General features: G+C 40.1%; 1 protein-coding gene across 2 annotated transcripts in view; it reads left to right on the forward strand.

The window, feature by feature from the left end:
* Positions 1 to 1,857: 1,857 nt before the first annotated feature.
* Positions 1,858 to 13,718, forward strand: part of dgkaa (diacylglycerol kinase, alpha a) — a 46,723-nt gene continuing 34,862 nt past the window's right edge. Inside the window, exon 1 of one of the 2 annotated variants that reach the window (XM_060893692.1) lies at positions 1,858 to 2,198. The gene's annotated coding sequence lies outside the window, so the exon portion shown is untranslated. The remainder of the gene's footprint in view (positions 2,199 to 13,718) is intronic. The other variant, XM_060893693.1, reaches the window with a different exon arrangement.

Consider the following 13,718-nt stretch of genomic DNA (forward strand, 5'->3'; position numbering starts at 1 on the left):
CCCCATAATGCTATATGACCCCCATAGGACCCCATAATGCTATAGGAACCCTAATCCTATATGACCCCCATAGGACCTCTAATGCTATAGGACCCCCATAGGACCCCATAATGCTATATGACCCCTATAGGACCCCAGCAATAGTCAGACTATCACTTCTACCATCAGTACATTGTTGTGTTGTTTTTTTAATCACTTGTTTGTACTTAAACAACTAACTGGCCAGCATTTGAACAATTACAGTAATGTCCACTAGAGTTGAGTAATACGACAAATGGGAAACAAACAGCATCCTGATAAATGAAGTCTACAAAACTAATACATAAAATAATAATAATAATAATAATAATAATAATAATAATAATAATAATAATAATAATGTTTACAAATAATGTATTTTTTTTGTTTTTCATGTGTATAAATTTATTTATTTAAAAAAATATGAAAAATAATTAACAATAAAAATAAATTATTTATAATTATAAAAATTATAACATGCCATTAGCTGCTTCAGTCCCTTTGAAATTATTCACTTAAATCAGCATGTAAAATTGTTAAATTTGTAAATATAGTCCTCCGTCAGCGTGACGGTTTTTCAAACTTTTACAGAAATCTGGAAATTTGGTGAGTGTGAAGGCCATAGGATATGATTTAGATTATCTTAATTACATTGTTATCATTAAGCCTGCATGCATTGTGAAAGGGGGCGGGGTCAAACATAAAAGACCACGCCCATCACGTCAGTAACGTTTCTGTTTTTCTTTCTTCTGTATATAACAACCACATGTGTTACACCTTGTTTTCATTAATGATCACCAGGACAGAGGTGTGTGTTAAAACCATACATGGTGGATTATGTAGTGTGTGACAGGTCTCCTGGTGTGTAGTTTGTTGTTTTGTCACATCATGGTTTAGTTTTTTTTCAAAACCATCTCACTGAAACATCTTTTTGCATCTCACTTGGGAGCACTTACACATTCACTTTTCTGATTGCTTTCTATTCACTATCATTTTGTTTCATCACACACACGCACGCACACACACACGCACACACACACACACAAACCCTATCCCCTTGTGTTGAGTATTTGCTTGTGATTGCAGTTGTTTTAATCCTGCTTATTGTTGTTTCAGTGTGTGATAGAATGCTATGTGCGTGTCAGTGAAATTTCTAAACACACACACTCTCTCTCTCTCTCTCTCTCTCTCTCCACACACACTCTCTCTCTACACACACACTCTCTCTCTCTCCCCACTCTCTCTCTCTCTCTATCTCTCTCTCTCACCACACACACATTCTCTCTCTCTCTCTCTCTCTCTCTCTCTTTCTCCCTCCCCACACACACACTCTCTCTCCCCACACGCTCTCTCTCTCTCTCTCTCTCTCTCCACACACACTCTCTCTCTACACACACTCTCTCTCTCTCTCTCTCTCTCTCTCTCTTTCTCCCTCCCCACACACACACACTCTCTCTCCCCACACGCTCTCTCTCTCTCTCTCTCTCTCTCTCTCTCTCTCTCTCTCTCTCTCTCTCACCACACACACATTCTCTCTCTCTCTCTCTCTCTTTCTCCCTCCCCACACACATTCTCTCTCTCTCTCTCTTTCTCCCTCCCCACACGCTCTCTCTCTCTCTCTCTCTCTCTCTCTCTCTTCACACACACTCTCTCTCTACACACACACTCTCTCTCTCTCTCTCTCTCTCTCTCTTTCTCTTTCTCTCTTTCTCCCTCCCCACACACACACACTCTCTCTCCCCACACGCTCGCTCTCTCTCTCTCGCTCTCTCTCTCTCTCTCTCTCTCTCTCTCTCTCTCTCTCTCTCTCTCTTTCTCTCTTTCTCCCTCCCCACACTCTCTCTCTCTCTCTCTCTCTCTCTCTCTCTCTCTCTCTCTCTAGGCGGTGCTCTACACACAGAAGGAGTGGCTGGTTGTGAGTTTGTCAGCCACTCAGTCACTCTAAACGAAGACGGAGCACAACCAAAATACGCACTCACACACACTTCCTCAGCAATGTCGTCGCGCTGAACTCGGTGTTTCGCTGGAAAACAAACTCAAGCTCTATCCTCGGTGTGTGTGCGCTCGCGCGCGCCGGCGTGTGTGTTTGTGCAGGTAAATACTGGAGCGTTTCAGCGCTCGAGCTCACTGACAGTCAGATTCTCTGCTCTTCTGCAACAACCAACACCACGATTATCCGGGTAAGGTGACACAAAAGCTTAGTTTCTCTACACTGCTTTAGTGCTTGTAGTGGGAATTGTCCTGGAGAAGTGCTCTGAGGTCCCTAAGGCTGGGGTTGGTTTTTTATTGATTTGCTCTCTGGACTCATTTCACAGTGACAATAAGAAGTCCTGCAGTGTCTAACAGCACAAGCTGTATTATTACACTCTTATAGAGAAAACTACTTATCCTTGTTGTTGCACTGGGCTATAAAATGTACTGTAGTAAAATGTACTGCATTTTATGTACTGCATAAAATGTCCCAAGATCAAAATGTTATAAGATGTACAGATGATGTAGGATTGATGACATCATACTGGTGTGTGTGTGTATATGTATATATATATATATATATATATATATATATATATATATATATTGCATAAATAACCGCAGAAATTAACACATATAGGGACAGTGATTGTACAATACAACTATACACTTTCTTTCTTTCTTTCTTTCTTTCTTTCTTTCTTTCTTTCTTTCTTTCATTCTACATCATTTCTCATGTACAACTGTTTACTGAATAGTAAAGCTACTATATACTGTGTTGGAATGATGTTCAGTTTGACTATACTGTGACTGATTCCTGGGATGAGCCCAAGACGTTGGGATGTTGTTTCTTAATCACAAAAAAATGAAAAGATATTTCCATGTACACAGTTAAACAGTCAGCCGAGTGACTTTAACGGTCCAGCAATCGAACTGGCGCTAGTTTAAGATAAGATCTTCAAAGATGAGGGAAAAATGTCACAAGGTGAACTTTAGAAAGGAAAATAATCAATGACAGGTTGTTGTGATTGTTGTGATGTAACCTGACTTACTGAAGCAGTGTCTCACTAATAGATACTTGCCTGAAGATGATTATTTGTACACGTTTATTGTTCATGGTTCTGCCAAATGGTGTAGAATAAGTGTGAAACATGTGAGTTCCTGTTGTTGCTTATGTTATAGAAGTTACAGTTATAATGTTTTTCTATCACCAAGCACACTTTATTTTTTCCTCTCATAGAAGAACAAAATGTTAAAAAAAAAAGTCAGCCAGATGATATATAATGTGTGTGTGTGTGTGTGTGTGTGTGTGTGTGTGTGTGTATATATATATATATAAATATATATAAATATATAAAATGGCCGGGGGGGGTGCATATAATTATATAATTCAGTAACAAACTTTATTAAATTAGGTTTAATCATCACTGTTCTGTTTTAATAGTTATAGTTGTTGTATAGCTGTGGTGTGATGTTATATAATGCTTTTCTGAAGGATGATTTCATACCCATCAAACTCTACACAAAATCTTGCAAATGTTGCTCTGTTGCTACTTTGGATTTTTCTGGAGGTTAAGAAAACAGTGGAAACCCTGAAAGCAGTAGCAGCAGCAGCAGCAGTGACGGCAGCATCAGCTTTCCCACAGGGTGAGGTGTTCCTGCCAAACTCGTTCTTCCTCAACCTGATATTACACCGTTCGGGAACTCTCTGACCCACAATAACAAAATATAAACCAGTTTTGTGCTGCTGTGGGTGTCACGCATGCTGTGGGTGTTCATATCGTGCTTGTGTGTGAAGTTCTCTGGGTTTTTATGTAAATCGTGTTTTTGTGTAGCCTCAATCGAGTGGTCACATGACCAAAAATTTCCATGTGTACGCCATGAAAATAAGCAAAATGCGACTCCGGCGTTTTTAGATCGTGCAGGTTGAGGGCCGTGGTGAGGTGAGGTTCACCGAACGTACATCTAAGTATAGGTTATGTAGCTGTTAGCGTTTGCATCAGCAGGATGTGGATGAATCATGAATTTTCAGTAGCGCTGAAGTGGGAAAGTTTGATCATTTTTCTCTGGCCTCCTCCGTCTTTTAAAACACCTCCTAGCTAAAATGTTGTGCATGCGAAGGTTTTGCAGTCGTTGTTATTGGAAACATTTCCATACGGTGGAAAGTATGTGCATGTTCTCTGCTTTTTTTTTTTTTTTTTTAAACCGAAAACAAATGTGTGTTTATGTTGCTGCATCAGTTTGAAATCTTTCAAAATAATGACATGTCGCAAACATTTAGCTTTGTTTAAAAAAAAAAAAAGAAAAAAAAAAAGGCTTGATGATGAATTGTCTCACTCCTCTTTCGCTCTTTTTCTCTCTGTCTCTCAGAGGAAGTCCTGACCTCGCAGGTTTGGCAGGTCAGTTAGGGGTAAATTCCTTCTGCTTCTATATTTATAACTGCACAGAAATCAAAGCCGTCCTTGAGAACAACACTGAGGTTTTCCAAATCTGTACATGAAGCTAGCATCAGAACCACATCACCAGAATGGCCGAGTGGAAAAACCAGGGCTTGTGGGAGTTACTGGGGGCGATAATCACCATCCCAGAAATCCTTCTTGCAAGCTCGAGGCAGCACATGATCTTATTATGGTGCTAAAATAGGAGAAGTGTTGCTGGATTTAGAAACCTCAAGAGTTTTTAAATCCCTTTTGACTGCGGTGCTGTGGCTAATCAGAGCCTCTAATGCTACAATTACTGTTTTGTTTTGAGGTCCTGTTGACCATTGTTATTAAACTCAAATGCTTTAAATACATGTACACTCACTGAGCACTTTATTGGGAACACTACACTAATACTGTGGGTAGGTGGGCATATATTCCACAAGGTGTTGGAAACATTCCTTTGACTTTTGGTCTACGACATGACTGCTTCGTACAAATCCTGCCGATTTTATGCTCATGTTGTATCACATCTCAAAATGGCCCTGGATACCGGAAAGGTCAGCGAAGAACACAGAACTCATTGTCACGTTCTAACGTTCTACCATCATCACCTTGGATGATGGTAAATTGTGGCCTTGAATCGATGCTCATGCTCAGAAACAATACTCCAAAAGGCTGTGACATTCAAACGATGATTGGACTGCAAGTGTGCCAAGAAAACATTCCCCACACCATTACACCACCTCCACCAACCTGGACTGTTGACAGAAGGCAGGTTGGATACGCGGATTCATGCCGTTGGTGCCAATTTCTGACTCAACCGTCTGTGTGATTCAGCAGAAATAAAGGTTCATCAGACCAAGCTATGTTTTTCCATGCATCGGCTCTCCAATGTTCATGAATTTGTTGCCAGTGCAACCTCAGCTTTCTGTTATTGGCTGACAGAAGTGGAACCTGATGTGGTTTTCTGCTGCTGGAACTCATCTGCCTCAAGGTTTTATCATGTCGTTCATTCTGAGATGCTTTTTTACTTGTAGCAACTCAGCAACTTTACTCAGCAACTGCTGCTCACTGGACGCTTTTTCTTAATTGCACCATTATGAATAAACTCTAGAGACTGTCGCATGTGAAAATACAAGCAGATCGGCCGTTTTAGAAATACTCAAACCAGGCCGTTTGGCACCAATATTCAAGGCACAGTCATGTAAAAATGGCTGAGATACCATTCGGGTCCACATTTTGATGGGTGACGTGAACTTTACCTAATGCTGCTGGTCCTTATGTGTGTTTACTACAGTTACAACAATGGCACGTTTTTTTAATCCATTTATGTGGATCAGCCAATGAACAAGCCCTGACATGCAATATCTTTTGACCAATCAGAATCGAGCATATGTCCTAAACAACCATTAATGTCTAATGTTAAATTGTTACTTTGGCATTCTGTGGGACTCCAGCGTTAAGTTATTTCATAGTGAATCTGAGGAACCGATTTTTTTTCTTGGTCTCCTTCCTTTATTTTTTTTTTTAGACGTGATTCAGTGTATGTATAAATAAAAAAGGCTGGCTGTAATTTCTAAGAAGCGCTAGATATCATGTCTTTGGGGATGTGAGCAGGAGGTGTGTATATTCTGGGTGTCAAGGGCATCTAAAACAAAAGCTGTTCATCATCACACCGATGTAGAGCGAGTGCATTCGTGCAGAAATGGCCGTCCATCTGGAAGGAAGAAAAAAAAAAGAGCTTTAATTCTCATATGGGTCATCCAGGATAGATGTAAAGCTCTTCGGTGTTCGCAGATAAAAGTTGATATTTAAAAATTTATCCTCATTGTTAAGTTTTCAAATAGTTTTAAAAGTCAAAACAACAGAAGTGAATGCTGCACTGATCTGATACTAAATTACAGTAGTAGTATTTTGGTATTAATAGTAATTATACACTTGAGTTGAAATTTTCTGATCAGTGTTGAATTTCGGTTGTAAGAAATAAACCAGAATGTGCTGTTATACAGTGCCTCCAGGAAGTCGCACCACAAAAGTAAAAAAAAAGACACAAAATCGAACATTCTTAGTCGCAACGATCACAAATACCTCAGCGAGTCCTGGAGGGGACCGACTATAGAAAACTAATCGACGGCAGTGTAATGTGACGCAAACTGACACAAACCTGAGGTAGATTATTTTCCAATGACGTTATTTTCTGCAGTGTTTCATTGTTTTCACAGCACGGCAGTTTGTCGCTGCTAACCGACAACGTTCAGTGGAGAGGAATGTCCCAGAAAGCAGCTAGTTCCTGCGTGACTAACATTATAGTGGCTATAACTCACCAGTCTTTTGTTTTTGCTCTCTTAAAGATAAGAAAAAAAGAAAAAGAAAACGCAGAGGTAATGAGAACTCTGCGGCCACAAACACCGACGTGTGTTGTGTGTCAGTTACAGCTTTACTTCTGACTTTTACAAAGCACTGACACTAGAGAATCCTTCTAAATCTGATAAAACAATGCCACTATACTGTATCAACAATTAAATACGTTTTTAAAACTTGCTAGTCGTCGCTATAGAAACGACGGCGTAGTTTTCAGAAAGTGCCGGACTGCAGCTACACTGCCGTCGTAGCTGCGGATATACATAACGAATCAGCACCTTTTGACCAGTCAGAATTCAGCAGCGCTGTGTTTATAAGCTGATGTAACATACTGCGGACAAATCTGTTGTCAGATTGTCTTTATTTTCACGTATACGGTTAACAGGGATTTTTTTTACGAGTGGCAAAAATATTGGAACGGCGCTGTGTAGAGAGATTATTTAATGTCTAAGTACGATCGACTGGAGAGACCTAAATTTTTCATGCCGGTTTGATTTCCATCTCCATCTTGTTATAGTGTTAAAGTTCGCTTCATTTGCTTTAAGTTCCAAAAAAAGCACAAAAAAAAAAACCTGAAGTTGCACCAAAAAACGACGCTTTGTTTTGGTTGTAGCATTGGCAAAAAAAACTTATAAAGTGACTAAATAAAGATTCATGAACTTTAACTGAAACAATTTGGATACAGAGTACAGCTTTTTTGTGTGTAATGAAGACCGAGTCTGCCTTTACGTTGTTTACGTAGACACTTATTCATAGGTTTAGGTAAATTTTGCCAAATGACTTGTCCAGTTGTCACAAGCGCTTAGTCAGATTGTTGAAAATGACGCATTTTTTGAACTCGCTGTGAAAGTGGCACAACGCGTAGGTCTCCGGGAGGGGAGGGTTCACCTGGGCCTGAAGACTTCTGAGTGTATTCACATGGTGTTTTTGACTGAAACAGAGGACACGGAGAGTGTGAAGCATCCTGCTGTGTTTGTTCTGTAGTTTGCTGCAGTGTGTGTAGGAGTGAGTAGAGAAAGAGAGAGAGAGAGAGCGTTATGGCTCTTCTCTGTTTTGCATGCTTCCTCTCTCAGGAGCGTTCCAGGAGAAAGCATAGTGCAGCGTTGCAGGCTCAGGCGTGGTGTCAGCAGGCCCAGACGTGCTTTGTGGGTTGACGGGTTTCCTCTCGTCACGCTGCATCTGCTGTTCTCATCGCACAACCCTGCCACCACAGCGAACAAACAGCAGACCTTCAAAGAGGTGTGAGTCATCCTGGCTGTCTGTGCGCTACAGTTTCAACTCACTGTCTGCTCTGGGCTGGAAAAAAAACACAATTTTTAATGGAATTTTGGGAGAAAATCGTTTGTTACAATCTGAAGGTATTAGAGAGCTTTGACGAGGCTGTGGCTCTATTTTACATGCAAAATAATGTTATCCTGGGAGTCACAAACTTGCATGCACGCACTCGCGTACGCACGTTGTTTGAACTGCTGCCCTTATGAGGAGTTTTTTACTGACTGAATAGCAGCCAAAGGTTAAAACAAGTAAATATTTCAGTCCTTGTGGGGACATTTGGTAAAAAAAATAAAATACAAACACACACACACACACACACACACGTGTTATGTCTTACTATTGACAAAATTGTTAATACGGCTGTTTTAAGCTACACATCACCTCAGTAACCAAACTGAAATCTCCTTTAAACTAATAGTTGGTTAAAATAGTTGTTTTAGGGACCAACGAAATGTCCCCACAGTATTAAACCTGCCAGACCTTCCTTATTCATTCCCCACTAAGATACAAAAAAACACCACCCCACACACACAGACGCGCATGCTGTGTATTTCAAAAGCACGGTGTCCATTTATAGACATGGAGCACCCCCCTCATTGAGGAAGATGAATCATGCTCGTATCTGCAGGTGGAATGCAAACCAGGCTGTTTGAAGGTTCAACAGTGTGGGAGGAGGCCAGGGGAAGACCCATTCAACCCTCTTTCTTTTTCTCTCTTTCTTTTCCTCTCTCTCGCTCTTGCTCTCTTTCTCAACCTCTCGTTCCTAGCAGTCACCCATGGCAACCCGGTGACGAAGCTCAGGGAAAAAGGGAAACTCCTTCCACTGTCACCAGACCCGGCCTTCCGGCATTCTCCGTTTTGACCAGATGTAACCCGGCCTCTCCCTCACATATAATTTCATTTAATTTGACTAGAGAAAATTCAATAAACCGTGCAATATACAAAAGAAAAGAAGCCACACCTTTATTTTTTATTTTTTCTCTTCCAGGAGATGAACTCAAGCGGTTACAAAAGGGCACGTAGGCTCGACACATGCACTGTGTGGGCGAGACTTGATCAAACACAGCAAGACCGAACAAACAGCAATTACGCTGAGAGAGAATACAATGTTTTTTACTGGAAGCTTTAATTAGTGAACAAACATTATTCGCATTTACAGTGACTTGTGTAGAAATTCCCGTCCTCGTATTCATCCGTGTGTGTGTGTGTGTGTGTGTGTGAACTTGCTCTCTGTCTGTCTGTCTATCTGTTCATATGCACTGTGGATCTACTGGATCATTAAAGGGCAGGGTCCGGTGCTGCGCTGGAAGGGTGTGAGGGTGATTATGGAGATTATGAGATAAGATTTGAGGTAAAGAGTCTGAATATAGACTAGAACTCCAGGAAGAAATCTTCTCAGGTTGAGGTTTTGTTGCACCATGTGAAAACTCTCTGCGTTTTCTTTCTCTATACTTTTCTTTCCCTATATTTTCCCATATACTGATTCAGCTGTTGTAACAGTCTTTTTATATAACCGTGTTTGTTCTCGGCTGTACCCTGCGTCTCGGTTTAAATGATAATGCGTGGGATGGGGCAGGAGAATGGTTCTTGAATCTGTCCAAAAATTGACTTTCCTTCAGTAATAGAACGACTTTTCAACTTCAGTCTGGACAGCAGAATCCCTCACTTAGCTTCTTAGGGATGTTGGAGCTCAGTGTCCCAGGTGTTGTACTACTGATTGGAAGGTTGTGAGCTCAAATCCCAGGTCCACCAAGCTGCCGCTACTGGGCCCCCTGATCAAGGCTCTTAACCCTCAATTGCTCCGCTGTCTAAAATGAGATAAAATGTAGGTCACTCTGGATGTGGGCATCTACCAAATGCCGTAAACGTCATCACGATCTGTGAACAGTGTTGTAATGTAACGGAGTACAAATACTTTGTTACTGTACTTAAGTAGAAATTTCACGTATCTGTACTTTACTTCGCTATTTAAATTTATGTCAACTTTCACTTTTACTCCACTACATTTCCTAGATAAAATGTACACTTTTACTCCGATATATTTCCACTAAACATCTTCGTTACTCGTTACTACAAAATAAAATCAGAAGAAATGTGTGTGACTGCAATAAGGGAGGTTTGGCGAATCACTGCTCCTAGATTGCATTACGCTCCGCACGCTCTACGGAGAAGCACAGGGACGCGCAGCGTCCACGCGCAGTCAGAGCTGGAGGCGTTTATCTATAACGTTAATCTGCAGAAAGTCGCAAAGACGGCAACCAAAAGCAGTGAAATGTCACTATTCTTATTACCAGAGTTGTAGCACAAACAAAATATTAATGCAAACAATCCATTCAATACTAAATAAAAATAACATTTATTGATTTGGTTTTTGTCTTGTGAATATTTTTTTTATTAATGACTGCATTCATTGGACACACTGTTTGTAGAGAATGCACACATACATGAACTGATCTGATTCAAGACTGGCATCATTACATCATGCATAACATTTTGGTGTCCACTTTTGCCATTTTAAATAACACCATAACTTTTGGCTTACTATGTAGTCATATAATATATAATATAAAACTCTTCTTGTTTTAAATTCTCACTGAGGGCTAAAAACCCCCTAAAGATGAGACCCTAGAACCGCCCCTGCTCTTATGCCTACAGAAAATCACTGAAATTTTACTTTTTACTTTTACTTCAAATACTTAAGTACATTAAATATCAGAAACTGACTTTTGATACTTAAGTACAGTAAATATCAGATACTTTAAGACTTTTACTTGAGTAATATTCTAAAAGGTAACTTTCACTTCTACCAAAGTCTTTTTCTAGTACTATACTTGTACTTTTACTCAAGTATTGCTTTCTAATACTTTATACAACACTGTCTGTGAACATGATCAAAATAAACACTTAACGTTGTGTGCTAGTGAGGTTTTACTCCTAATAATATTTATGTATGTTATAACTTATAATAGTAAAATGTCTGAGGTTTTTTTAATTATGTTTTTTCGGATGTACTTTTTGACGATAAAGGCATCTCGGTTTAAGACACAGGACAGTTAGCACGTTAGCATTCCTTGTCCTGCTGTATTGTTATGGTGGAAATGTGGAAATGATTCAGTTCTATATTTTAGCGTGGTCATCTCCAGGAATGTTAATCCCTGCTTTGTGATGTCACATAGGAAGCTCACGGGCTCTGGTCCAATCACGTGCGATATGCAAATGATTAGAGGTGTGGTATTTTTATGAAAGGGAAAAAAAAATTCGAATAACTTAGCCAGACTAATTCTGGTAATATTTTGCAGTTGTTCAAATAATTAATTCATAATGAATAAATAATTATTAATTTGGTTAATAACCAAATAAAATGATGGCAGTGTTTAGAGGAAGACACGTTTACAAATATTTAGAGATTCTTATGTTTTAAACAGGGGGCACGGTGGCTTAGTGGTTAACACGTTCGCCTCACACCTGCAGGGTTGGGGGTTCGATTCCCGCCTCCGCCTTGTGTGTGGAGTTTGCATGTTCTCCCCGTGCCTCGGGGGTTTCCTCCGGGTACTCCGGTTTCCTCCCCCGGTCCAAAGACATGCATGGTAGGTTGATTGGCATCTCTGGAAAATTGTCCCTAGTGTGTGATTGTGTGAGTGAATGAGAGTGTGTGTGTGCCCTGCGATGGGTTGGCACTCCGTCCAGGGTGTATCCTGCCTTGATGCCCGATGACGCCTGAGATAGGCACAGGCTCCCCGTGACCCGAGGTAGTTCGGATAAGCGGTAGAAGATGAATGAATGAATGAATGTTTTAAACAAGGATGAAACTGATTAATGGTGCTCCGTGTTTGCTATAGCTTTGATACAATATTCCTGAGTATAAAAACAAGACAAATCGATATATTATTCTCTCTGCTTACACAAACGCCTCTACCTGTATCTGTGACCACATCCGACAAGAGAATTATTTAGCAGCTCGTAACACAAGGTAACCTCCAGCCTCGCAGCCTGCTGTTAACCACCACTGCCACCCGCTTTAGCACCGAAATTTCCATAGCAGTCATCACATTACCCTTTTACTGATGAACACGTTCTGTCAGCTCGTACACTAACACACGAGACAGTCACACACTGTGGTTCAGTCATAACGCTTCACCTTGACCTCACAGATTCCGCATGTTTGAATTTTTGGGTGTGATATTTAGTGAAATTCTCCTTTTCTTCTGTATAATTTTTTTTTGAAACTCAGATCTTAAGATCGAAAACAAGGAAAAAATCCACAACATGTCTCTTCTTGCCTGTCAGTTAAGAAAGATTTCATGAGCTTTGGAAAGAACTTTCAGGTAACTGATACCAAAGTTGTTAAACTTACCTTTAACAGTGACTCATAAGGCAACGACGGCAAGCGTTTTTTTATTTTATTTTATTTTATTTTTTTATCTCGCCTCCCCTTCATGCTCTGAATGTGGAGCGAGACACAATCCTGCACAGAGCATCATGGGAGTAACAGTAGAGCAAAGCATAAAAAAAATCCATTAAAGGTGGGGTCTCCGTCGTTTGAGAAATGCTTCAGAAAACTGCGTCGGAACGACAAACAACACAAATACAAAACAAACGTGTAGCCAATGAGCAGAAAGGGGCGTGTCTTGTCAATATGGGCAGAGAGAGTGTTCTGTGCGCATGTGTGACATTAGCAGAAAGCGGTTTTAACATTGACATGGAGGATAAAAACAAAGAAAGAAAGCGAAGAAAAACTTACGATAAGGTAAGAAGTAGGACGTGTTAATATAGGATCAGCTTTCCAGCGCTGGAGAGAACTGAACGTCTTCCACGTGAAACGGAGCTAAACCTTTCACGGTACAACACACAGTACTACAAAAACACATTTGTATTACCATAGTATTACTCATTGTGTTCATTTATTGATAAAAAAATATACCCTCGGTCAGCTGCCCCAACAGGTTCCGCCATAATACTTGCCTGGGTTATACTTGGGTTATACTTGTCTGGTGTATGTGTGGGGCGGAGCTATCAAAACAGGGGTGGGACCCATTTGGGTTAGGGGCGTGTTTGTTTTGGTGATTTCAAATGTCAACATTGGCTTCCAAACAACGGAGACCCCACCTTTAATTTGAATGGAACAGGATGTTGTACTTGGTGGGGGAAAAAAATATTTTGTGATTCATCCGTAGCTGAATTTACTCAGTTAATTTAACCAAGTTTAAAAAACTCATTGAGATGAACAAGATCTCGAGATAAACAAGATCTTTAGAATAAAAAGAGTGACTTTGCCACGAAGGCAAACAAAAGACAACAAAATTTAAAAACGCAACAAAAATAAACGTGACATAAAAAATAAAAAAAGGCGTAAAAATAAAAACATAGTAATATACAGTCAAATATCACAGAAACAACTTCCAAAAAGTTACAATGGAGAACAGGACGTTTTCAAATGTTCCTCTATGTTGTTCCAGGCATTAAAGATAAAACCCAGCTGTTTTTTTTTTTTCAGCTTGGACCAAACACGAGGAACGAGTTGTATAATGTCCTTCGAACGAAGAAATAACAGAAATAAAGTCTGACAAGTTGATAACAATAGCAGTGAAAGAGAAGAGCGATGAGTCTGTTAGGTTTCGTATGTATGTGTATATAATATATCACCATGATCATATACGGGTACAAATGAAG

Source organism: Tachysurus vachellii, chromosome 19 (genome assembly GCF_030014155.1).
Source record: "Tachysurus vachellii isolate PV-2020 chromosome 19, HZAU_Pvac_v1, whole genome shotgun sequence".
In the NCBI taxonomy this organism is placed as follows: domain Eukaryota; kingdom Metazoa; phylum Chordata; class Actinopteri; order Siluriformes; family Bagridae; genus Tachysurus; species Tachysurus vachellii.